The sequence below is a fragment of the Eumetopias jubatus genome, unplaced genomic scaffold (assembly GCF_037043125.1).
Source record: "Eumetopias jubatus isolate StellerSeaLion01/CBP00866 unplaced genomic scaffold, mEumJub1_p1.0 scaffold_4, whole genome shotgun sequence".
Classification (NCBI taxonomy): domain Eukaryota; kingdom Metazoa; phylum Chordata; class Mammalia; order Carnivora; family Otariidae; genus Eumetopias; species Eumetopias jubatus.
Window position 1 is genome coordinate 55,126,377 of NW_028274810.1, and position 26,846 is coordinate 55,153,222.

The 26,846-nt window shown below is 39.5% G+C and overlaps 1 pseudogene; it reads left to right on the plus strand.

Annotated features, from left to right (window-relative positions):
• The first annotated feature begins 1,974 nt into the window (after positions 1–1,974).
• On the plus strand, positions 1,975–26,846 carry LOC114212065 (large ribosomal subunit protein uL6 pseudogene; annotated as a pseudogene).

A 26,846-nucleotide genomic window follows, 5' to 3' on the forward strand; every position in this document is an offset into this window, starting at 1 on the left:
GGACACTTACTTACTGAATACTTCCTGCTTTGTGTGCATTTGCTCATCAATCTTCCACTGACTTTTTTTTTTAAGTCATTTCAAATTTTTATGCCTCTGTGTACTTTTACATAGATTGTTCCCATATTACAGTTTTAGAAATTGAATTGCAAAAAGAGAGTACCTGACTTGTCAGCAGTCTCACAGCCAAGCTAGGACACAGGGTCTTTACCATGACAGGGCTAAAAGTTCTTGACTGGAACCGGGCATAGAGCAAGCACTGGGTCAGTGGCGGTGGTCATCATTGCTGCAGCAATCACCTCGAAGAAATCAGCTTTAGGGTTTTATAATGAGCAGTCACCATATGGAGGGCAAGGACCTTATGGCCCAAAGTACGTCCAGCAGGTCACAGACTCTACACACGCAGCCCTCTGCCTTCACGCAGGTGAATGATGAACCCATGTGGGACAAACAGTCACTTATTCGTCTCCAAGATTGCAGGGCAAGAGTGTCCCCAGCTGCCTCGGTTGCTTTCCTCCTTTCTGTCACCCTGACCTGAGGTCAAGGAATGATAGACAGAGAGGCCCCGGGTCAACCAGTTCATTGCCCAAATAGGTTCATCCTCCAAGTTTCTCTGCCTGAGACCCGTTCAGTCCTGTCTCAAATATCTGGTCACTTGCCTGAGGAACTTACTGCACAAGGTTCTCTTGTTAGGAAACTGTCTTTGATGGTCAGTCTCAATATACTATGGTCCGGAATCAGAGGAAATTTGGTGACACTGCACTTTGGTGAATAATCTCCCATGGTCTACAGTACAACACACAGTTGCCAGACAAGGGGCCTTTCCTGTCCACCCACCCTGCCCCCACCCCCACCCCCCACCCCACAACTGCTTGTCCCAGGTATCTTAGGTAACAGACGGCTGCCAGTGCTGAGTATACAGAACTTAATGGCACTTTTATCAGTACTTAAACCTCCCAGGAACTTAATCACAGAATCATAGACGTGAGGAATGTGACAGCTGGAACAGGCCTTGGAAATTAACTAGTATACCCCCTTCAACATTTTATAAAAGAGAAATGTGGGACTCGGGGAGGTGGAACGTCCTTGGCCAAGGTCACACAGCTGGTCAGAGTCAAAACTGGAACCTACATCAACCACTCCAGACCTGGGTAAGCACTTCCTTGGGCATCCCAGATCGCTTCAAGTTTGGCTATAACACACTGGTTTCCAAACAGGTTAGAGAAGGCTCTTCCTGTTTTGTTTTGTTTTTTAAAGGACAAAGGAAATATTTATGCAAGTTCAGTAAATGCCAGTGCTTAGGACCAGGCTGCTGAGGCTCATGCTGCAGTTTTTCTGATCTCTGCTGAGTGACTGTGGACAAATATTTTAGTCCCTCTGTGCTTTGGTCTTTCATCTGTAAAACAGTGATGATAATAATAGTACCTGTTTCATACTGTTGTGAACTTTAAATGAGTTAACTTACAAAAAGCGCTCCTATGAGTATCTCACACAGACTGGGCACTTAATAAATGCTAGGCGTTATTATATTGTTATATTATTTACATACAACGGCTTACTTAGGCCATCAAAATTCCTATGAAGTTAGTCTTGTCTCTATCTTTTACAAACAAAGAAACTAAAGTGAAATGGGGTTAAGAAACTTGCCCAAAGTCACAAGAATTAAGGCAAAAGGGGAGGACTCAAGCCTAAGTCACATCTCTCTCTGCACAATACTCAAGTGGTGGGATGTTTGAAAAACTATAGGCAATCCATAGGTTCCTCTTGTGGGTCTTCAGCGGCCCTTGCCCTCTCCCTTAACCAAGCCAGTGGTGGATACAAATGGATTAAAGAGTCCAAGAGGAGCCACTCTCTTTAGAGGGCTCTACCTCAGGCTCTAAGGTTCTTCTGGAGGCTCTTGCTGCTTAGGGAGGCAGTCATCTCCCCTGGCCTCTCCCACTAGCACATACATGGATGGCTCTGTTTATTATCACCATGGACACCATAGCCCTGGTAAATCATGGTGGGAAGGTGGAGAAGGAACAGGAGAGTGACAAGTCACTGAGGGCAGGTGCCAAGGGGGTGTAAAAGAAACCACCTTACATTTGAAAAAGTTGCTGGAGAGGAAGATTCATTTGGGGCATTTGCTTGATTTACCCAACAAATAGGGCCATCAGTTATTCTTGAAGAAACGGAGTAGCATGGTGGTTACAAATGAAGACTCAAGAGCCAGATCACAGGGATTCAAATCCTGACTTTGCTCTTAGCAGCTGTGAGAACTGGAGTCTAGTATGTCAGTTTCCTCATCTGTAAAAAAGTCATAATAGTCATACCTACTATCTAGCTTTGTTCTAAAGATTAAATTAGTTAAATCTTTAAAAAAAATTAAAAATTAGTTAATATTTGTAAAGGATTTAGCACAGAGTCTATCACACAGTAAGCAGCCAATATTTATTAGCTATTATTATTGGTAACTAAGAACATTGGGCTCTAGCATTAGACAGACCTGGCCAGATGACCTGAATAAGTTATTTTACTTCTTTATGATATGATCTTCTCATGTGAAAAGAAAGAAGAGACAATAATAGAACCAAAATAAAAAGCCATTTTAAGTATAAAATAGGGGCACCTGGGTGGGTCAGTCATTAAGCATCTGCCTTCGGCTCAGGTCATGATCCCAGGGTCCTGGGATTGAGCCCCGCATCGGGCTCCCTGCTCTGCAGGAAGCCTGCTTCTCCCTCTCCCACTCCCCCTGTTTGTATTCCCTCTCTCGCTGTCTCTCTGTCAAATAAATAAAATCTTTTTAAAAAAATAACATAATATACATTATACCTTGAATATAAAGTTCTCAACACTATTTGGCATGGCACCTAGTCAATAAATGTTTGCTTATTATTCTTTTTTTCTTCAAACCTCTACATTATGGGGTGCAGAGAGGCATAAATTTGGTGATCATACAGCCTGGATTTCCAGTACAATCTTGATTTCACATATTTTGTTCCTTTAGCTTCACAGGTCCATTTGTATAGTGGGTAAAAAAGATAATAAAAAGACAAATTGGCTTCTTTGCTATAGTCCATGTGTCCTTCTGCTATATCTCTCTGCTGCCATGTGTGTGTGTGTGTGTGTGTGTGTGTGTAACATCTCGTCAATCTAGTATCATCAGAAGTTCATAAACAAGAAATTCAAGAACAGTAGGGGTTTTTTAGTAAAACCATTCCAAGATGGTATAGTCTATTAAACTTCTGAAAGAATACAGGAGAAAATCTTAGTGATCTTGGGTTTGGCTAAGATTTCTTAAAGAAGAGACAAAAGCCATGAACTACAAAAGGAAAAAAATTGATAAATTTGACTTATTCAAAGTTAAAACATTTTGCTTTCCAAAAGACACTGTTATGAAAAAAAGTAAGCCAAATGTAATAAAATATTTGCAAAATATATGTCCAATTAGAGACTTGCATCTAGCATATACAAAGAACTCTTACTACTCAATGATAAGAAGACAAAAATCTAACTTCTTAAATGAGCAAAACATTTGAACAAAACCACTGAAGTAAAAATACAGATGGCAAAGAAATACATGAAAAGATTGTCAACATCATTAATAATCAAGGAAATGTCAACTAAAACCATAATGAGCTATTACTACATACTTACTAGCATAGTTAAACTTAAAAAGATGAATTATATCAAGTGTTGGCAAGGATGTGGAGCAAGTAGAACTTTCATACATTGCTGATGGAAATGTAAAATAACAGTCACCTTGGAAAACAGTTTTATAGTTAAAACCTAAACCTATATCTACCACACAATCTAGCCAATCCACTTCTAGGTATTTACCCAAGACAAATCAAAACATATGTCCATACAAAGACTTTCACACGGAGCAAATCGAGCAAAAGGAGTTGTAATGAACAAAGAACATGAATAAAGGACATTGGATAGTCTTAGAGGCTTTTTAAGTAATTAGATACACTTTTCTTCTCTTTGCCTGTTTCTACTGGACTATAGGTACAATTGCACCAAAATCAGGTCACTCTGGCTTCCAGACCCGATTAGCTGAGCATTGACAAATTCTTTCCTTCTCCTTTTGGAAGACCTTATTCAGAGAACTCTCAATTAACACATCAGTTATAGCACAAATGTTACCCAAACTCTCTGGGCTCTGGACTGTGTCTGCTGGATTGGACACCCGCCCATTACCTGATACCAGACCCAGTCCCAGTGGGAACGTTTAATTCTAGGTCTCCCCATCTTCAGTCCGCTCAAGCCTACAGCAGCAAACATGCCTATTCTCAGCCCCATCATGAACTGGACTCAGACAACTGATCTTACATCCTTTAACGTACTCTACTAGCACACATTTATGATGGTTATATTTTCCAGACTTAACTCCCAATTTAGGGCCTTATACAATCCTGTGCTCTGAATATAATGATCACATTTTAAACTTAAAATATGTTTTTTATCAAAATATTTAGAATGGAACATATTGCAAGAATCAAGGAAAGAGGTCATCAAGAACAGTCTTTGTTCTGGGCAATTAACAGAGCCTCCTTAGGTAGAGGTAATAAAATTCCTTCCTAAAATGTTGCTTTGAATATCATCTCAGTCAGTCATAAAAAAATACCAGACTTATTTTCACATAGCATAGGTCTGAGAAAATACTACAGAAAACATTTATTTCATTTTTTTTAAGTAAGCTCTATGCCCAACGCTGGGCTGGAACTCATGACCCTAAGATCAAGAATCACATGTTCTACCAACTGAGCCAGGCAGATGGCCCCAGAAAAGCATTTTAAAATTAGTAAAACTGAACCAATATAATAGTGGAGCACCCTAACTATTCCTAGTCTCTGTAACTAATTAAAGCTTATTTTTTAATTTTTTTCAAAGATTTTATTTATTTATTTGAGAGAGAGAAGGAGAGAGTGAGAGAGTACAATCAGGGCAAGTGGCAGAGGGAGAGGGAGAAGCAGGCTCCCTGCCAAGCAGTTAGCCCAAAGTGACATGGGGCTCCCAGGACCCTGGGATCATGACCTGAGCCGAAGGCAGACGCTTAACCAACTGAGCCACCCAGGTGTCCCAAAAGTTTAAATTAGTAGATGCTAAGTAAATAGTTCCTGAATTAATTAATCCAAGTCATGTCAATATGAATGATATAGTCAAGTGAGTAAAAACAATTTATTGATGATTGAGAGCATTGCATTGATATCCAAGCTTTGTCATGGATCTTATATGCCATTGAGTGACCTCTTTGAACCTCAGTTTTCTCATCTATAAAATAAAACAACTGGATCAAATAGTTTCCCACCCCAAAAAAATTTTCACATGAAAATTTATAGCAGTCCTATTTGTAATGGCCAAAAATTGGAAACAACCCAAATGTCCACCAACAGGTAAAACTCTGATGTGCTCATACAACGAAACACTACACATCAATAAAAAGGAATGTTATTAATACATATAATAACATGGATGAATATAAAAATAATTATACTGAGTAAAAGTAGATTCTTTGTAAAGAGTATATACTACATGATTTCACTTATATAAAATTCTAGAAAGTGAAAACTACTCTATAGTGACAAAAAGCAGATCACTGTTTATCTAGGAACAGAGAAATGAAAGGACAGAAGACAAACAGGCATAAGGACATGGCATGGAAGTGATGGTTATATTTATTATCTTGAATGTGGTAACGGTTTCATAGGTGTATGCATATGTTAAAACTCATTGTAGAAGGGCACCTGGGTGGCTCAGTTGGTTCAGCATCCAACTTTTGATTTCCCTCAAGTCATGATCTCAGGGTCCTGAGATCAAGCCCCATATTGGGCTCCAGCACTGGGCATGGATCCTGCTTAAGATTCTCTCTCTCCCTCTCTGCCCCTCCCCCAACTCACACACTCAGAACCCTTAATAACTGACATGCTCATCAAATTGCACACTTTATAGTTAAATGTATGTGAGTTCTACATCAATAAACTTTTTTTTATTCATGAGAGACAGACAGAGAGAGAGAGAGAGAGAAGGGCAGAGGGAGAAGCAGGCTCCCAAGGAGACAGATGTCTCTCCCAGAGAGACAGATGCTTAATGACTGAGCCACCCAGGTGCCCCAAGATATTACTTTTTTGAATAAGAAGAGCATCAGGGAGTTGGAAGGGGGAGGAAGAGGCAGTGGACAAGAGTAGTCCTGGAAATTAAAAATAATTATTATGGCTGAAATGAAATGGCCTTGGAGAAATGCTTTAAAAATTCTGAAGGAAAATTATTTTCTACTTAGAATTCTATACTCAGCTAAACTATCATTTAGAGTGAGAGAAGAACATCCAGGACATGCAAAGCCTCAAAAATATCTGCCCTGTACTCTATGTTAGTTTCCTATGGCCTCTGAAACAAATTACCACAAACTTGGTAGTTTAAAACAATACACATTTATTCTCTTAGTTTGGTAGGCCAGAAGTCCAAAATCGGTTTTACTGGGCTGAAGTCAAGGTATCGGTGGGGCTGATTCTTTCTGGAGACTCTAAGAGAGAATATGTTTTTCAGCTTCTAGAGCTCCATTCCTTGATTCATGGCCCCTTCCTCCATCTTCAAAGCCAGCAGTGTAGCATTTTTCCAAATCTCACTATGCTTCCACATTTACATCTCCTCTCTTATAAGGACCCTTGTGATTACATAGGACATGTTTGGACAATCCAGGATAATCTCATCACAAAATCCTTAACTTACTCACATCTGTGAAGTCCCTTTTGCTATGTTCTGAGGATTAGGACATGAACATCTTCAGGGAGCCATTACTCAGCCTGCCACACACCCTCTCTAAGGACACTATCAGAGGATATATTCCAGTTATTCAGAAAGTAAACAAAGGAAAAAGAACACATGGAATCTAGGAAAAAGAGAGAAAAAAGGAACTTCCAGGATGACAATGTAGGCATGTTCCAGTAGGAAAACTGAGTAAGTGATTAGAGGAAAATAGCCAAGACTGGAAGAGGTCTTAAGACTCTGAGAGAATAAGCACAATCTCATAGACTCTTAGGGGGATTTAGGCCTGAGAGTAACTTCTGCTTTTTAGGAAATTTGGGATGAACTGGTGATAGACATATATAAAACTAAATAAAACAGGGGCACCTGGGTGGCTCAGTCATTGAGCGTCTGCCTTCGGCTCAGGTCATGATCCCAGGGTCCTGGGATCGAGCCCCACATTGGGCTCCCTGCTCGGTGGGAAGCCTGCTTCTCCCTCTCCCACTCCCCCAGCTTGTGTTCCCTCTCTCGCTGTCTTTCTCTCTCTCTCTAATAAATCAATAAAATCTTTAAAAAAAATTAAATAAACAAAAATATAAACAATTATTACTCCATGGAATACAAAAAGGTATACAAAAAAGAAAAATAAACATAGTACACTGCATGGTTTAACTGTAGCTAGCAACTGGCATAATATAGGCATAATATTGCAAACAATGAATCTAGCCAAAATTATAACCAATTATGATGGAAGAGTGAGAGGATGGGAAGTGTATGGTAATGGTGCTGGTGGTGATGACTGTGAGAGAGAACTCATATTTCATAGTTGACAGTTAATAGATAATGACTAAAACTGAAATATCAAGTGACAGCTATATGTTATTTAAGATCATGAAGATAAATACTGAAAGAAAGAATTGAAATTAAGGGGTAGGTATGAGAAAGGGGATTGTTGATGGTAGGAGACCAGCCTCACTGACATGCTCAGTGATGGCGCTCCTCTGCAGGCCAGAGCAAGAGATGCTGTTATAAGACTGGGACCTGGAAGTGCTTAACTAAAGACACAACATTGACACAATTATTGTGATGAGCAGTGCAGCTGGAGGGGCAATCAGGGAAGCCTGGCTCAGAGAATGTTGGAGATGTTTAATACAACACAGCATCCCTAGAAGCAAGATATGTGGGCAGCCAACCAAGGGCATTGTTAAACCATCCAGCCAAAAGAAATCAAGGATGGATGATTAGGAGGCAGAGGGCAGCTCCCCCAGTAAAAATTCATGGTACTTTACGCAGGTTCTAGGACAGGATTAGTTTTCTGACCAGAACTCAATTGACTAAGTGAGAGGCCAGATCCTTAGGAAGAAGGCTCCTACACAGGGCAGCAATTATATAAAAGAAAGAGCTTTTCTGCAGAACCACATGGGGTGCATGTGGCCCTGCTGCTTGGGCCCATATGACCCAGTAGACCATATGTTACTGGAGGATGTTTATGGCAGGAAAAGATGTTTTACAGAGTTAATGTCAACCTTCAGTAGGAGAGTCATGGTATAGATCACTAGGGTTCTGCATGGCCATGCCCTGTGCAGTAAAAAATTATACGCTTTCAAAAAACAGCATCCTCTTTCTGATGATCAGGGCCTATTACTCCTCCCAGGATGATAACTTCTTTACTTTCCTAATGGTCTCTTGGCATGATGAATCCAAACTAGACAGCAGCTTAAAACTTAATAGGACTCTCTTTTTTTTTTAAGATTTTTATTTGAGAGAGAGAGATCACGAGCAGTGGGGAGAGGCAGAGGGAGAGAGAGAAGCAGACTCCCCACTGAGCAGGGAGCTCGACACGGGCTTGATCCCAGGACCCCGGGATCATGACCTGAGCCAAAGGCAGATGCTTAACTGACTGAGCCACCCAGGCGCCCATAATAGGACACTTATCGTGAGCCTAGTGGAAGAGTTCCTTCTCTGGAGGCAAAATACAAGGGTTATGAGGAGAGGAAGCACAGATTTCCTATTTGCTGAAATATAAAATGTGAAAGATAAAAGCAGAGATTGAAAGCAAAAACATAAAAAAGATACACCACACAAACAGTAATGTTAAAAAACTGATATGACTTTCCTATTGTCAGACAAAACAGTCTTCAAAACAGAGAGTATTGCTGGCGATAGAGGGATATTTCATAATGACAAAAGAGTCAATTCATCAAAAACACATAAAAATTCTAAATTTTTGTGTGTTTATGTGTATATGTTCCTAAATGTGTATGCCCTAATGGCAGAGTTTAAAAGCATATGGAAGCAACAATTAACAAAAGTAGAGGGAGAACAGAAAAAGAACAATGCTAGTTGGAGACTTGAACACCTCTCTCTTAGTAACTGATACAAAAATACATAATCAGTAATTAATATAAATAAATATAAAAATTTGAACGCTATCAACTAGTTTGATTTAGTAGATGTTTATGGAACCACTATATCCAAGCAAAGAATACACATTCTTTTTAAGCACTTAACAGAACAGTCATAAGGAAAGATCATATGCTGAGCAATAAAATAAGTCTGAACAAATCAAAATATTGAAACCATAGAGTATATTCTCTGACTACAAGTCAAGTAAGTTAGAAATTAATAATAAAATATATGTAGAAAATCCACAGAAATTTGAGAATTAACATTTTTAATAATCTTGGGATCAAAGAACACTTCACAAAGAAATTTAGAAAATACATTGACCTAAATGATAAGGAAAGCACAACACACTAAAATTTGGGGAATTCAGCTAAAAGAGGAAATTCATATATAAAAAGGAAATTCATAACTTTAAATATTTATATTAGAAAACAAGAAGATCTAAAATCATGATCTAAGCTTCCACATTAGGAAGCTAGAAAAGAAAGAGTAAAATAAGCCCAAAGTAAGCAGAAGAAAGTAGTAAGGATTAAAAAAAAAATCAGTGAAATAGAGGACAAATAATAGAGAAAATCAATAAAGTCAAAAGTTAGTTCTTTGAAAATATTAGTATAATGGATAAACTGCTAGTGATACTGATCAATAAAAATAAGAGGAAAGATGAGATGCCTGGCTGTCTAAGTCCATAAAGTGCACAACTCTTGATCTCAGGGTTGTAAGTTCGAGCCCCAAGTTGGATGCAGAGATTGACTGAAAATAAAATCTTTAAAAAAAATGGGAGAAAAGAATCCACAAATTACCAACACCAAGATCAGATCCTAGATACATTAAAGGATGGGGCTATTATAAGGGGGTATTATGAACAACTTCATGCCAACACATTAAACAATGTTGATGAAATGAATGAATTTTTTTTAGATTTAGATAGCTGTGTACCTATGAAAGAAAACAGAATTCTTTTTTTTAAAGATTTTATTTATTTATTTGAGAGAGAGAGAGAGAGCACGAGAGGGAAGAGGGTCAGAGGGAGAAGCAGACTCCCTGCTGAGCAGGGAGCCCGATGCGGGACTCGATCCCGGGACTCCAGGATAATGACCTGAGCCGAAGGCAGTCGCTTAACCAACTGAGCCACCCAGGCGCCCAAGAAAACAGAATTCTTAATTTAAAACCTCTCCACAAAGAAAACCCCTAGCCTAGATGGCTTTATAGGAGATTATATTAAACATTTAAGGAAGAAATAATACCAATACAACACAATACTATAAACTCTTATAAAATGGAGGAAGAGAGAGCAGAGACCACTGTCTAATTTTATAAGCTACATGACCTTAATAACAAAACCTGTTAAAAGATATGTCCAGTGGGGCACCTGGGTGGCTCAATCGTTAAGCGTCTGTCTTTGGCTCAGGTCATGATCCCAGGGTCCTGGGATCGAGCCCCGCATCAGGCTCCCTGCTCCGCGGGAAGCCTGCTTCTCCCTCTCCCACTCCCCCTGCTTGTGTTCCCTCTCTCACTGTGTCTCTCTCTGTCAAATAAATAAATAAAATCTTAAAAAAAATATGTCAAGAAAAGAAATATTCAAACCAATATTTCTCATGAACTAGATACAAAACTCTTTTTAACAAAATATATTAGCAAATTAAATTCAATAATATAAGAAGGATATATATTGTGACCAAGTTGGGTTTATCCCGGTCATGTAAGGCTGCTCTGACATTCTAAAATAATGTAATTCACAAATGTAATCAGTGTAATTAACAGATTTAAAGATAAAATCATACAATGAGCTCAATATTTAAGGAAAAAGAGCACTTGAAAAAATCCAACACACATTTATGCTTTTAAACGAAATATCTTATAAAATGAGAAATAAAACAGAATCTCCTCAGTCCAATAAGAGGTGTCTAAGGAAAACCTACAGCTAACATCATCATGATTAATGGTGAAATATTAAACATGTTCCCATTAATGTGGGAAGCAAGGCAAGGATGTACATTCTTACCTTTCTATTCAATATCACATTAACGTGTTTGCCAGTGTCATGAGGCAAGAAAGATCAATAAAAGGCACAAATATTGGGGAAAAAATAAAACTGTATTTATTTGGAGGCAACATGAGGTGGACATAGACACCCAAAAGAAGCAAAAACAACAATTTTTAAAATTCTACTACTAAATTTGGTAACTGAATTTAGCAAGGTCTCAGTATACATGACCCCTGTACAAAAATCCATTTATGTCTATATATTAGCAACAAACAATTGGAAATTAAATTTTAAAATAAATTCATTTATAATAGCACCAAAGTACATAAAGAATCTATGAACAAATTTAACAAAAGAAACAAAAAGACCTATGCACTGAAAAACTACAGCATATTATTGAAATTAAAGGTGACCTAAATAGATGGAATGCTATATCATGCTTGTGGGTTGGAAAAAATACTGTAAATATGTCATAAAGGCAGAAAAGTATATCAATGGATAAGAACAGAAGTCAATAAAAAGAAGAAGAAAAGAATAGAGAATCCAGAAATAAGTTCACACAGACACTGACAATTGATTTCTTCTTTTTACAAAGGCACCAATGTAATTCAATGACCAAAAGAAAATCTAAAAAATTGTGCTGGGGAAAAAAATGAACCTTATCTGTACTTGGTAGTATAAAGAAAAATTAATTTGAGATGAATTAGTGCTTAAATGTAAAAGCAAAACCTATAAAGCTCTTAGAATAATATAAAATAAAATATGAATAACTCTGTAAATTGGGACTAGGCAAAGATTTCTTTGGACAGAGAAATTCTAAAAGAGAAAATTGATGAATTGGAATTCAACAAAATTAAAAGCATTTGCTCATCAAAAAACACCTTTCAGTGCATGATCAACAAACTCATAAAAAAATGCTCAACATCATTAGTCATCAGGAAAACACAAATTAAAATCACAATAAGCTATTCACATATCCACTAGCATGGCTAAAACTGGAGAGACTAAAACACCAAATGTTAAGAACATGGAAAGCCATTGGGTTTCTCATACAGTGCTGGTGAGAATGAAAAATGTTACCAATGTGGTAAACTTTTTAAGATTTTCTTATAAAGCTAAATATATACCTACTTCTGATGATTTCATTCAGAGATATTTACCCAAAGGAAAATAAAAACACATGTACAAAGATTTATACACCAATGTTCATAGCAGCTTTATTCATAATAGTAAAACATTGGAAACAACCAAATGTCCATCAACAGAAAAATAAACAAAATGTGGCAAACTCATAGAATGCTACTCGTTAATAAAAAGGACGATGGTACAATGGATGCAACAACATGGATGAATCTCAAAAATATTATGCTCAGAGGAAGAAGCCAGATACAAAAGAGCAGTTACTCTATGGGTCATTTTTTATGAATTTCAAGAACACATAAAATTCAGTGATGGTTAGGTATTTTATAAGTGGTTGACTCTAGAGGGAGAGCTAGGATACCCCTCTAGCTTCCCCACGGATAACCTGGAGAAGGGAAAGGAGGGAAATTTCTCTGTGATGGGAATGTTATATATCATAGTTAGGGTGGTAGTTATAGTTTTGAAAACATAACAAACTGTACATATTAAGATATATACATTTTTATGGTATATACTTATACTCCAAAATTTTTTTTTAATTTATAGCAGAAAACAAATGAGAAAGACTTGGGGAGTCATCAGGTGTCAAGAGCTAAGTCAAATCATCACTTTCAGATTTAAACTATTTCAAAAATTTCTCCAGATTGTTAAGCTCCACCTCTGTGGCAGAAGTGCAGTTACTAACTCCAGTGATCCTTCCAGAATCTCCAGGTTCTGTAGAAAATATAGGAGAAAATTTTGTGACCTTGGAGTGGGCAAATATTTTTAAATTAATGACAAGAAGCACAATCCATAAAAAGATAAATTTATAAATTTGACTCTATCTAAATTAAAAACGCCTGCTTTTCAAAGGACACTGTTGAAAGAATGAAAAAATAGGCCACTGAGAGACAATATTTGTAAGTCATATATCTGATAAAGGACTTGTATCCAGAATTTATAAAGGATATCCAAAACTCAAGAAAAAAGAGGGACTTCTGAGGAAGATGGTGGAACAGGAGGACCCTGAGCTCACCTCATCCCGCAGATAAAATTAAATAACACCCACATCAGTGTAAATAACCCAGAAAGCAACCTGAAGATATGCAGATCAGACTCTACAGCTCAATGTACAGAAGAGGCCACACTGAGAGGATAGGGAGGGCGGAGATGCAGTCAGGAGCTAAATGGACCTGTGGGACTGTTCCTGAGAGGGAGGAACACTGCAGCATGGAGAGGGAAGAGAAATATACTATCACACTGGGTAGCCGGCAGAGAAGATGAATCTCCATCACATATGGCTTTGAAAACCGGAGGAGCATAATTTCGTGAGTTCTTACACTCAGCAGGGCTTAACACTTCGAACTTTAAAAATCAGCAGACTCAGCTCTGGGAGAGCCAGGAGGGTGAGAGGAAACTGAGTCCCTGCCCTTAAAGAGGCAGCATAACAAACAGAACCACAATGATATAGAATAGAAGCAGCAGTTTGAAAAATGTCTGGGGTACACAGCAGGGAAATTTGTTTACTAATCTCAGAACATGTGCTGGAGGGGCAGATAACTTTTCCAAGAGAAAAGAACTGACAGGCTCCATTTTCCTCCCTTACCCCTCACCCTAGATACATGGACACCTGCAGGAAACAGCATAGCGCCATTTTCTACCGAACTTGTTAATAGTGCACCCAGCCCCCTAAGTTCTCCTGCAGACATGCCCCCTCCTGCCTGGCCTGGCTCCAGTTCCCCTCCCAATGCAGACCTACCCAAACATTGCTAACACTGCACTCCCTACCCCCATGTTCTGCTACCAACCTGCCTCCTCAAATACACCCTTGGCCAGAGCCCATCCAAAGTGGTGTCATAAGCCTGGCAGTGTGCAAGCAGCCCTGACAGTCACCACCTCAAAGTGACTCCTGAACTGGGGGGAGAGGAAGGAAACCACACACACCAGTCCAGCTGTGGCCCTAGTAACAGGCTGGGGGTAGATATTGGGTATGACTTCAGGCCCCATCCACCAAAGAAAGCATCTCAGAGGATGACACAGGAAAAATGTCCTGCAGTTTGGTGCTACTGCATCTTTGACAAACCCCTGTTCTGATTCAACTTAAGCCCAAGGTGGCCCCCGACCGGCCCACTAACAACACAGGGACCAAACCCTGCCCACAACAGGCAGAGAGAGCCATTGCAGATGACTAAACTGTAGGCAAATGTGGTTCAGTCATAACAGTAGGGCTCATGCAACACACATAGGAGACAACCTGAACCACCAGGTTCCGGTTGAACAGAGGACATTGAACTGCAGGGAACTATGGGAGCTTTTCTTCATAAAGTCACTATTTTCAAGAGCAGGATACATAGCTAACTTTCCTAACACATAGACACAGACAGAGAGTTATACAAAATGAGGAGACAGAGCAATATGTCCCAAATGAAGGAACAGGACAAAATCACAGCAAGAGAGCTAAAAGAAATGGAGAGAAGTAATATGCCTGATAGAGAATTTAAAGTAATGATCATAAAATACTCACTGGACTTGAGAAAAGAGCAGAGGACCTCAGTGAGACTCTCAACAAAGAGACAGAAAACATAAAAAAGAACCAATCACAAATGAAGAACTCAGTAACTGGAAGTAAAAATACCCTAGATGGAGTAAATAGTAGACCAGAGGAAGCAGAAGGACAGATCAACAACCTGGAAGACAGAGTAATAGAAAGGAATCAAGCTGAATAGGAGAGAGAGAGAAAATAATAATAAAAAATGAAAATAGACTAAGGGAACTCAGTGACACCATCAAGCATAATAACATTCTCATTATAGGGGTCCCAGAAGGGGAAGAGAGAGAAGAGGGCAGAAAATTTATTTGAAGGGATAACAGATGAAAAGTTCCCACATCTGGGGAGAGAAACAGAAATCCAGATCCAGGAGGCACAGAGATCCCAACAAAATCAACCCAAAAAGGTCCACACTAAGGCACATAGCAATTAAAATGGCAAAAAATAATGATGAAGAGAGACTTTTTTAAAAGCAGCAAGAGAAAAGAAAACTTACATACAAGAGCAAACCCATAAGGCTACCAGCTGATTTTTCAGCAGAAACTGCAGGCCAGAAAAAAGTGGCATGATATATGCAAAGTGCTGAAAGGAAAAAAAACCCTGCAACCAAGAATACTCTATCCAGCAAGGCTATCATTCAGAATAGAAGGAGAGATAAAGAGTTTCCCAGACAAATAAAAGTTAAAGAAATTCATGACCACTAAACCAGCCCTACAAGTAATGTTAAAGCAACAATGAGTGGAAAGGAAAGATCACAAGCAGGAGTAAGAAAAGTAAGAGGCACAAAAGCAGTACAATTAAGGCTATCTATAAAAAAAGCAGTCAAGAAAGTCACAAAATAAAAGGATGTACAGTAATGACACTATATACCAAAAACATGGGTGAGAAAGAAATAAAGAATAGGTTCAAACTTAAGTGACCATCAACTTAATATAGACAGCCACATGCATAAGATGTTATATACAAATCTAATGGTAACCACAAATCAAAAACTAATAACAGGTATGCAAAAAAATAAAGAGCAAGGAATCCAAGTATATCATAAAGAAAGCCAGAAAATCATGAGAGAAGAGAGCAAGAGAAGAAAGGAACAGAAAAGAACTACAAAAGCAACCATAAAACAAGTAACAAAATGGCAATAAGTACATACCTATCAATAATTACTTTGAATGTAAATGGACTAAATGGCCCAGTCAGAAGACACAGGGTGATGGAATGGATAAAAAAGCAAGACCCATCTGTATGCTGCTTACAAGAGACTCATTTCAGACCTAGAGACACAAGCAGATTGAAAGTGAAGGGATGGGAAAGCATTTATCATGCAAATGGAAGTGAAAAGAAAACTGAGGTAGCAATATTTATATTGGATAAAATAAAATTTGAAACAAAGACTGTAACAAGAAACAAAGAAAGACACTTATAATCACAAAGGGGAAAATCCACCCAGACGATATAACAATTGTAAATATTTATGCACCTAACATGGGAGCACCCACATATATAAAGCTGCTACTAACAAACATAGAGGAAGTAACTGATAGTAACAATAGTAAGGTTTTCCATTTCTTCCTGTTTCAGTATTGGTAGTTTATATGTTTCTAGGAATGCATCCATTTCTTCTAGATTGCCTAATTTGTTGGCATATAGTTGCTCATAATGTGTTCTTATATTTGTATTTCTTTGGTGTTGGTTGTGATCTCTCCTCTTTTATTCATGATTTTATTCATTTGGGTCCTTTCTCTTTCCTTTTTGATAAGCCCGGCTAGGGGTTTATCGATCTTATTAATTCTTTCAAAGAACCAGCACCTTGTTTTATTGATCTGTTCTGTTCTTTTGGTTTCTGTGTCATTGATTTTTGCTCTTTTACTAATTCTCTTCTCCTGCTGAATTTGGGCTTTATTTGCTGTTCTTTCTCCAGCTCCTTTAGGTGTAAGGTTAAATGGTGTATTTGAGACTTTTCTTGTTTCTTGAGAAAGGCTTCTATTGCTATATACTTCCCTCTTAGGACTGCCTTTGCTGCTCCCAAAGGTATGAACAGTTGTTTCATTTTCATTTGTTTCCATGAATTTTTAAAAATTCTTCTTTAATTTCCTAGTTGACCCATTCATTCTTTAGTATGATGCTCTTTAACTTCTATGTATTTGTGTTCCTTCCAAATTTTCTCTTGTGATTGAGTTCAAGTTTTAAAGCACTGTGGTCTGAAAATATGCGGGGAATGATCCCAATCTTTTGGTACCGGTTGAGACCTGATTTGTGACCCAGTATGTGATCTATTCTGGAGAATGTTCCATGTGCACTCGAGAAGAATGTGTATCTGTTGCTTTAGGATGGAATGTTCTGAATATATCTGTGAAGTCCATCTGGTCTAGAGTATCATTCAAAGTCCCTGTTTCCTTGTTGCTTTTCTGCTTAGACAATCTAGCAGGTATATTTATAACAGCTCCAATCTGGAACAGCCCAGAATGTCCATCAACAGATAAGTGAATAAACAAACTATTGTACTTTCATATAGTGGAACTCTACTCAGCTATCATAAAGAATGAACTAATGATACATATTACAACATGGATAGATATCAAAATATTTAAGCTGAATGAGAGAAACCAGACCAAAAAAAAAAAAGTATAACCTATATGGTTCCATTTATATAAAATTCTAGGGAATACAAACAAATGTATAGTAAAAGAAAGCAGATCAGTTGTTACCTGGAACAAAGAGTGGAAAGTCAGGAATGGATTACAAAGGGGCATAAGGAAACTTCTGGGGGTGATGGATATGTTCATTATCTTGATTGTAGTAATGGTTTTCATGTGTCAAAATTTATCAAATTGTACACTTATAATATGTGCTCTTTATTTGATGTCAGCTATACTACCTCAATAACTTGTTTTTTTAAAAAACAGAAAAAAAATTATTTAGGCCCAACTAAAAATATCTCTGAGCAAAACATAGCCATCAAAATACCAATGACCATTTAAAGAGTCAAAAAACTGAGACCTAGAGAGATAAAATGATTTGCCCAGGTAAGATTCTATTTGTAAACTCTGTATCTAGGGGCTAGACAAGAACAAGCCAAAATGCTGTTATTGATGAAGATGATTTAAATGAATTATAGCTCCGTACCTATTTTAAGAATTGTTTTCACAATGGAAAGCAGAGCTTAAGATCAAAAGCTCTGGTCTGAATCTCTACTCCATCACTAATTAGCTCTATGATCTTGAGCAGTTTCCTTAAAATTTGCAGAATCTCAGTTTCTTCATCTGTACATCCATGTTAAGACTATCTTATTTTTTTTTAAGATTTTATTTCTTTATTTGAAAGAGAGAGAGAGCATGCATACAGTGGGGGGGAGGGGCAGAGGGAGGGGGAGAAGTAGACTCCCCACAGAGCAGAGAGCCCCATGCGGGGCTCAAACCCAGGATGCCGAGACCATGACCCAAGCCAAAGGCAGATGCCCAACCGACTGAGCCAGCCAGGAGTCCTGGTCAAGTTAAATTTTTAATAAATATTAATTGAGTGGATTTTATCTGTGAGATAGATGGGGGCAATAAATATTATGAATTGATATATTATAAAGCTGAGGATAAGAAAAGTTAAGTGTTTTTCCTTGATCATGCAATCAGGAAAGATAGAGTTGGATTTACCCAATCTCCTAAATCCCAGTCCAGTGTTTTTTTTTTTTTAAATGGGGGTGCCTGGGTGGCTCAGTCGTTAAGCGTCTGCCTTCGGCTCAGATCATGATCCCAGAGTCCTGCGATCGAGCCTTGCATCGGGCTCCCTGCTCCACGGGAAGCCTGCTTATCCCTCTCCCCTCCCCCTGCTTGTGTTCCCTCTCTTGCTGTCTCTCTTTCTGTCAGATAAATAAATAAAATCTTTTATAAAAAAATGACACTAACCAAGGTTACTGGAAAAGCCCATCTCTCAATGTAGAGTAGGGAAGGTCTTCTCTTCTCAGAGAGTCACTTAAATCAGACATCCCAAAACGTTAGCCTGGTGGCCATATTTAGCCTTCTGAAGTATTTAGATTCTGAGTACAAAGTGTTTTAACAAATTTAAGTCAAGATTTAAAGTCTGAGAGATTTCACATAAAAGTCGGAATTTCCTGCTTGTTTTGGAAAAAATGACCATATTTGGCAACACTGAGCATCTACTGAGGAAGGGCAGTGGAGAGTTGGAGGTGAGGAGCAGATGCACCTTCAGATGGGTGCCAGGTCTTTGCAGTCCCTATCATCTCTCACACCCTGACACTAGACCTGCCTCACTTATAATATAAACCTGGCACCTGTGGACATTTTTTGTGGAACCCACGTTTTCCACCATTCTGCCTCACACAGTTAACCATCATTTCCAGAGGGCCAGCCATGTTTATGATTTGTCATCTAGAAATGGCAATGAGCTGTGATGACATTTGGACAGCCACTCAACAGACTGACTCCCTCTAAGCCTGCATGTGTAAGCAGTTTCCACACACACCAATTGAAGCAGAAATCTGGCAAAACTTCCAGCATATTTGAGCAATGGAGATATTCAATCTGGATTTTCTTGGGCACCAAAGTGGATATATTCTGGGAGTCCTGACTCTTGAATGATCCAACTTGACATTCTACCTTGATCAAATTTACCAGACAACTGCCCTGTTTCCACAGACCTGTGCTCCCATAGTCACAACTTGAAGTAGTTCATAACCACATTAAACTTTCTAAGGAAGCTGATAGGTATGAAAACTAGTGCTGCCCAGGACACTGAGATAGTTCCCATTAAACCTTAAGTGAGCCCATGAAGTAAACACACAAAACATATTCAGGATGAGAGAGAGGAAAACCAGCAGATAACACATTAAAACGTTATTTTTTATATACAAAAACTACCAATCTGCCTACAATTAGTGAATACAAATCACTTTTTGGCTCTGATATAGTTCCTCACAGCACACAAAAGTAAGTTAAAACGTATGCTTGAGACCTTGGTGTACATCTGCTCTTGATCTTCTGTCAATACAAAATATTTTTCCTCTTTCATCCTAAACAGTGGATCAGGAAGCCTGTAATGAACTATATAGCGCTAGCCAATCTAAAAACGTTTTTGAAACCCAAGGTCTAGAAAAAGATATATCTTCTCATTCATCTCTCACCATAACTATAAAATACAAAGAAGAATTCAACTTTTTTTTAAAGATTTTATTTATTTATTTGAGAGAGAGAGCATGAGCAAGAGAGAGAGAGAGAGCACAAGCTGGGGGTGGGGTTGGGGGGAAGCATGAGCGGGGGAGGGGCAGAAGGAGAGGGAGAAGCAGACTCCCTATTTAGTAGGGAGCCCCACAAGGGGCTCCATCCCAGGACCCCGAGATCATGACCTGAGCTGGAAGCAGATGCTTAACTGACTGAGCCACCCAGGCACCCCAAGAATAACCAACTTTTAAGTATGCTGACTATCCTGGATTTTGCCCCTAGGAAACAGAGGTCACTGCAAGGATAATTGCCTTAGACAGTTAAATACAGCTACGGAAGAACCACCCATGGGAGGAGAATCAGTTGACTCTCTGTACGTCTATGGTTTGTTTTGTTTTGCTTTTTCAAACAGTGAAATGCTTGTGGTTATTTTTGTGATTTCATTCCCTAGAGAAAATGCACTACACACAATCCACTTTCTATTATTATTTTGTAATAAGAGAGTTAAAGATCTATTGCCTGGTGTGATTTGTAAACACTAGCAAGCCAAGAAGAGAGCACTCCAAAAACTAACAATCATTTTGAGGGACTATGTCAAAAATTCTAAATAATAAACCCAGTTACCACCCGACCCAAGACAAAAGTTGGTAACAAAGTACAGAAATGTTCCTGTTTTCCTGTCTTACTCAGAGTATACCATTTACTCCAGGCCTCTTTATCTCTCTAATAAATGCCAGGTTTTATTGACACATTTTATCTGCTTCTTGCCGTAGACACCAAAAGCTCTGGAATGTGAGGTCACTTTTTGAGTCACCATTTATCCCCACACATTTGCAGGGAGAACACCGTTACAATTCTCCCAGGCTCTTGACTTTGTTTTTTAAACACAGCCCCAATACACACACGGTGCATCTGTTTTCCTCTGAGAAGAGAAGCATTCTTGATTACTCTCTTTTCCCCTCAGAGAAATGTACTACCCACAGATGACACAGATCTTTTGATCAATAATCTTCCAAAGAGATATAAGATTTGTTCTCCACAATCAGCAAGGAAGCTCTACTCAATTTTCTTTACGACAGTTAAAAAAAAAAAAAAAAGTGGGTGGGAATCCTATAAAACTGTAATGGAGAAGGCTTCCTTTAGGGAAAAGAGTAGGGAAACATTTGCAAGTTCACCCCAGGAAGTTGCATGGAAATTGATCCCCAAAAGCTATGCACAAAAAACCTTAGTTTGATCAGAGAGCACTTTGGGTTTTTCCTCTTGGATGCTGGATCTTTTTATTTTTCTTTCTTTCTTTCTCTCTCTCTCTTTTTTTTAATCTCATTGAACTCTGAGCTCTAGACTCATAACAGTGTTAGGCATGCATTGTCACTATTGGGTTTTTCATCTCTGTGTCATTTTACAGGCGAGCTCAGAGAATCCCTGAGCTAAAGGGAATTATTTGGATTCCTGTTTTACAGCTGAAGAAACTGAAGAAGAGAAGCAAAGAGTTTCCCACTGAGACACAGAAAGAGCCTGTTTCAGGGGCTCAGTCTGCAGGGTTTCAGAGTTCAAACGCCCACTCAGAACACGACAACAGGGGAACAGGACAGCCTTCTACAACTAGCATGAAACGCTGGATTTTGTTATTTTCTCTATATAATGTAATGTAGCATGGTTGCACGGGGAGGGACAGCAATGGAAAAATGTGAGGAAATTGTAGCTATATCCAAAACAGTCTTATTTGACATAATTGGATGTGATTTAAGAAATATACTCATTCTCCCCTGCCACGACATTAGTGAGCCCTTGGTGCCACAAACATCTAAATCCTTCCATTTTATTGTGTATTTGATAGTAGCTGTTCTCACAATCTAAAAAAAGAGATCATTTGGGTATAGTGGAACTATTAGCCAAAACTCCTCTCAGAACATGTGACTTTTAGTACAGAAAGCAAAAGTTTTTTGGTCACTAAAAAGAGGGAAGCTTCCTGGGAATACAAGTTTACCAAAATTTCCAGTTATAATATGAAGACTTTATTTCATGTGCAGAAAAAACCATAAGGGTGATTTGTGAATCCTGCTGGAAGCAAAAAGGAGTAACAGAGAGGAAGGTCGAAGGTCAGGATAACCTAGCTCTAGTGTTGGTAAGTAATAACAATAGTACGGTATCTACCATTTCACGGGCATTTTCCATGCATTTTCTGATTTAATCCGCACAATTCTTTATTTTAAGATTGTATTTTTTTATTTATTTGAGAGAGAGCGAGCACATGAGTGGGGGGAGGGGCAGAGGGAGAGGGAGAAGCAGACTCCCCACTGAGCAGGGAGCCTGACTTGGGGATCCAGCCCAGGACCCCGAGATCCTGACCTGAGCCGGAGGCAGACGCTTAAACAAATGAGCCACACTCAGGCGCCCCACACAACTCTACATTTGATATTTTTGTTTCCATTTTACAGACGAGAATATGAAATTGGAGGGGCAAAGTAACTCCCTCACAATCATATTCAGTGTCAGTGTAGTTAAACAAGTGGTCTTCCGGAACCCGACAGACTGGGAAGTGTCAGATACATTTCTCAGTCATAGAGTTGGCTAACCATCCTACTTTGCTCCAGACTCAGGTTTCCTGGAAGGCAGGACTTGCAGGGCAAACCAGGATGGCGGCTCACCCTACAAGTTGTGTAACCTTAAAGAAAGTACCTCCCTGCTCTGGACCACAGAGGAATTTGGACCAGGATGATCTCTAAGGCTCATTGGAGTGCTATCATCTGATTTCCCTCTCTGCATAGTGACATGGGATTATCTCTCTACTCATAACCTCAAAGAATCTGTAGCATCACTGTCTTTACTCTCCCCCTCTTTATGACTGAGCTCTTCCAGTGTATTCTGGAAAGCCCCCTCTGTTTGAATCTACACATGTACAAGAGTACTCATAACCACAGCCTTCCAGGGAGCAGGCCTGGGCATAATAAACCTCCACTGGCAGCCGCCTTAACATTTCAAGGGACACTTCACATTTACTGCATCTACTCAGCCGCTCCTAGCCTCTGTGTTCCCATCAAAATGAGAATAAAAATTGTAGTTCACAGGGTTAATGAGAATCAAGTGAGATTAGAGATGTGAAAGTGCTTTTATAAACTGTAGAAGATATAAAAATGTATCCCATGCTGCTTCTCACCAGAGTGCGGGTTTGTGATTCACAAATCCACTTGCGTGCAGCCTGGGTCTGTGTCTACCCCCCCAGTCTCGTCCCACACAGCGCCTAACCCATATGGGCTCTTGAAGATGGAATTTTATATTCCAAAGGCTCTGGATCCCTTCTTATTTTAGCCACGAGTCTAGCTATTTGCTGGCCATAACCTCTTGATTCAATAATCAAGAAACAGGAAACTTGTTCTTTGTATCAGACTGGAGAGAGAGATTAGGAAAACAGGATGGGAATCGCTCAAACTCCAGGACATCAGTTAAACGTTTAGAAGAGATAAAAGGAAACCCATCATTACAGTGGTGCAATGGTCTCATCTCTTAAATAGGCAAAATTGTCTGTACTCAGTCTAATTCACAGAGGGATTTTGAGGATCAATCGGACATGGATGTGAAGGTTCTTTCAAAACCATGTAAAGGAGGCTACAAAATTAAATACTAGGCACGTTTGTGGGTAGGATTATAGATATATATTTCAAATATATATATACACATATATTTCATCTAGTCTGATGCTCTTATTTTACAAGTGATAATACGAGGAGCTAGGAAGGTTAGTGACTTGCACAGAGCCAAGAGTTGTGATGAAGACTCAAATCCCTTGACATTCAGCCAGTGTTCAAGAATCATAAGGACTGCCTTACTTTGGGATCCCCCAGAAGCAGGCTTTGAGGCAAGAATTCAAGTGCATGTGGTTTATTTGGGAAGTAGCTCCAGGGACCATGAGTCGGGCAATGAGAAATGAGCTAGGGACAAGAAAGAACCAATCAAGCAAGGGTACACTGTGGACAACTGGAGCGCCATCCTGCTGAGGGACTCAGGGAGGCACCATGGATCCTGTGTCTCAGAGTTCTCCCAACTGAGAGACAAGAGGATCACAGTTTTTATCCCATCAGTCATTGGGGAACAGCTGCTGGGGGAATGTCAATTCCTTCATCACTTCTAGAATAAAGGTGGGATGGGCTCCAGTGACCACAGAGTGCCCTTAGCAAAGATTCACAGGATTTGGGAATTAGAGGTTGAGCCAGTATGCCCAGCAGTGGTACTAGTTGAGGGGACACTGGCAGGCACAGATGACCATCTATGACTGGTGTCTTGGGGGGGGGGTCCACTAGTTGAATACACCAGAAAATTCTGCAATGACCTCTACCACTATATTCCATTGCAATGTAAACCCTATTAAGGCAAGAATACATGTATTTTTGTTGTTTTTTTTCATTGCCGAATCTTCAAGTTCTAAAACAGTGATAACACATCATAACTACTTATTAAATATTGGTTGAGTGAACAAAGAACGCCCCTGACAACTGGCCAGTCTGCTTCTCCTTGAATGCTCCTCCAGCGAGGGATAAGTTAAGGAAGATCAATTACTGAATCATCCTCTGATAGAAAGTTCTTCCTGACATTAACTTCCTATGTGCTTCCCTGTAACACTTATCTTTTGGGTCTAATTTTCTCTGGGACCAAAGAAGAATAAATCTAGCTCCCTGTTCTGCTTGACAATATTCCAAATGCATTTGGATAGCTGTGTGTGCCTGGTTTCTTCAGCTGTCCACTTACGATATAGTTTTTAAAGAGCTTTCAATTCGCTGGTAGTGGGAAGAACATGGTGTTAGGAACCAGCCCCATCACTCTCAAGGGGAGTGATCTTGGGTAAGCTTCTTCCTCTAGAAATATGTAGATGAGATTAATAAGAACTATATTTCAGAGTTGGTGTGAAGATGCACTGAGACCATGTAGATAAAGCCCTAGCCCAGTGCCCAGTACTTAGAAGCCCCCGACAAACGTGGGTTCCTTTCCAGTGCCCACTGCCCTAGTCAGCAGCCTCTGGTCATACTCCAGCTTGTCAGTATATGGTTTATTTATTTTTTTAAGATTTTATCCATTTACTCGAGATAGAGAGAGAGAGAGAGAGCACAAGCGGGGAGGAGGGTCCGATGGAGAGGGAGAAGCAGGCGCCCCACTGAGCAGGGAGCCTGATATGGGACTCGATCCCAGGACCCTTAGATCACAACCCGAGTTGAAGGCAGACTCAGGCCCACACAGTTCAGATACGACATCCATAAATGGGCCTTCTTGTACATCTGTACTTAAATACAGAATACAGAGGGATTAAAACATTCCTCACTCTTCAACGTTTAAAAAACTCGAGTCTCTCAGTTTGTGACAGGCTCAGGACTAGTAAGCAGCCCTACTAATGCACTCTAAGAGTGCAGTAGCTTTTTAGACAACCCCATAGCAATATTGTTTCTTACTGAGCTTATACAACTAAAACCCCAAGGCCCTTTTCGTGTGGAATATTCTACCATACCCTGCATCTGGTACAGTTGTTTGTTTGTTTGGTTTTTTTTTGAACCGAAGTGTAGGACTTTCCTTTGATCCCTATTGGACTTTTTAGTTATTCCTCTTCTCACTACACCTCACCTGCCCTGACAACAGACGAGACTACCTGAAAAATCCCTACTATGCTTTGTCTTCCAGTTCACATCATTTGGTGGGATATCCTCCAAAGATGAGCAGAAGACAGAGGATATTAAAAATCCCTCTTGCCAGTTTTGCTACTTTTCAGCTGCTCTTTTAAAACTTCTACATGAGGGGGCGCCTGGGTGGCTCAGTCGTTAAGCGTCTGCCTTTGGCTTAGGTCATGATTTGAGCCCCGCTCAATCAGGCTCTCTGCTCAGCGGAAAGCCTGCTTCTCCCTCTCCCACTCCCCCTGCTTGTGTTCCCTCTCTCTCTGTGTCTCTCTCTGTCAAATAAATAAATAAAAATCTTCAAAACTTCTACATGAGGAACGAAGCGGAAGCTCTTAAACCACCAGACGGTTGTAGAGAGTGTGCATTTGCCTTATGCAAACTCTTTTTGACCTCTAATTCCACAAATACAAGAGTAGTAGTTTAGCAAATGGATGCAAGTAACAAGAGGAGATCCTAAAACACAAACTCTAGAAAAATGTCACTCAGCCCAGTAAAGTAGCCAAAAGTGCTGGACTTGAGGTTGAAAGAGTTACTTTCGAGTCATGACTCTGTCACCAACTAGCTACAGGCCTTGAGCAAGTTTTTCTAATTTCCTTAGGATTCAGTTTTCTCATCTATAAAATGAAGAGTTGAACTTAAAAAAAACCACCTTAATAAATGAACTACAGCTCTTTGCTGCATCTACTGCAAGAATGAAGACCATTTCAGCAATCAGATTGTCAACATTCCAACAGATGTGGACATCACTCTGAAGGGACCTACTGTCATTGTGAAGGGCCCTAGAGGAACCCTGCAAAGGGACTTCAATCACATCAGCGTAGAACTCAGTCTCCTTGGAAAGGAAAAGAAGAGGCTCTGAGTAGGCAAATGGTTGACTACTGTTCGCACTACCTATAGTCACATACAGAACATGATCAAGGGTGTTACACTGGGCTTCCGTTACCAGATGCGGTCTGTGGGGCTCACTTCCCCATCCATGTTGTTATTCAGGAGAATGGTTCTCTTGTTGAAATCCAACATTTCCTGGGTGAAAAATACATCCGCAGAGTTCAGATGAGGCAAGGTGTTGCTTGTTCAGTATCTCAAGGCCAGGAAGATGAGTTAGTTCTTGAAGGAAATGACATTGAACTTGCATCAAACTCAGCCCCCAACAGTTGGAAACAAGGGTAGCAGAAAATTTTGGGTGCTTAGATATCTATGTTTCTGAAAAAGGATCAGTTCAGCAGGCTAATGAATAA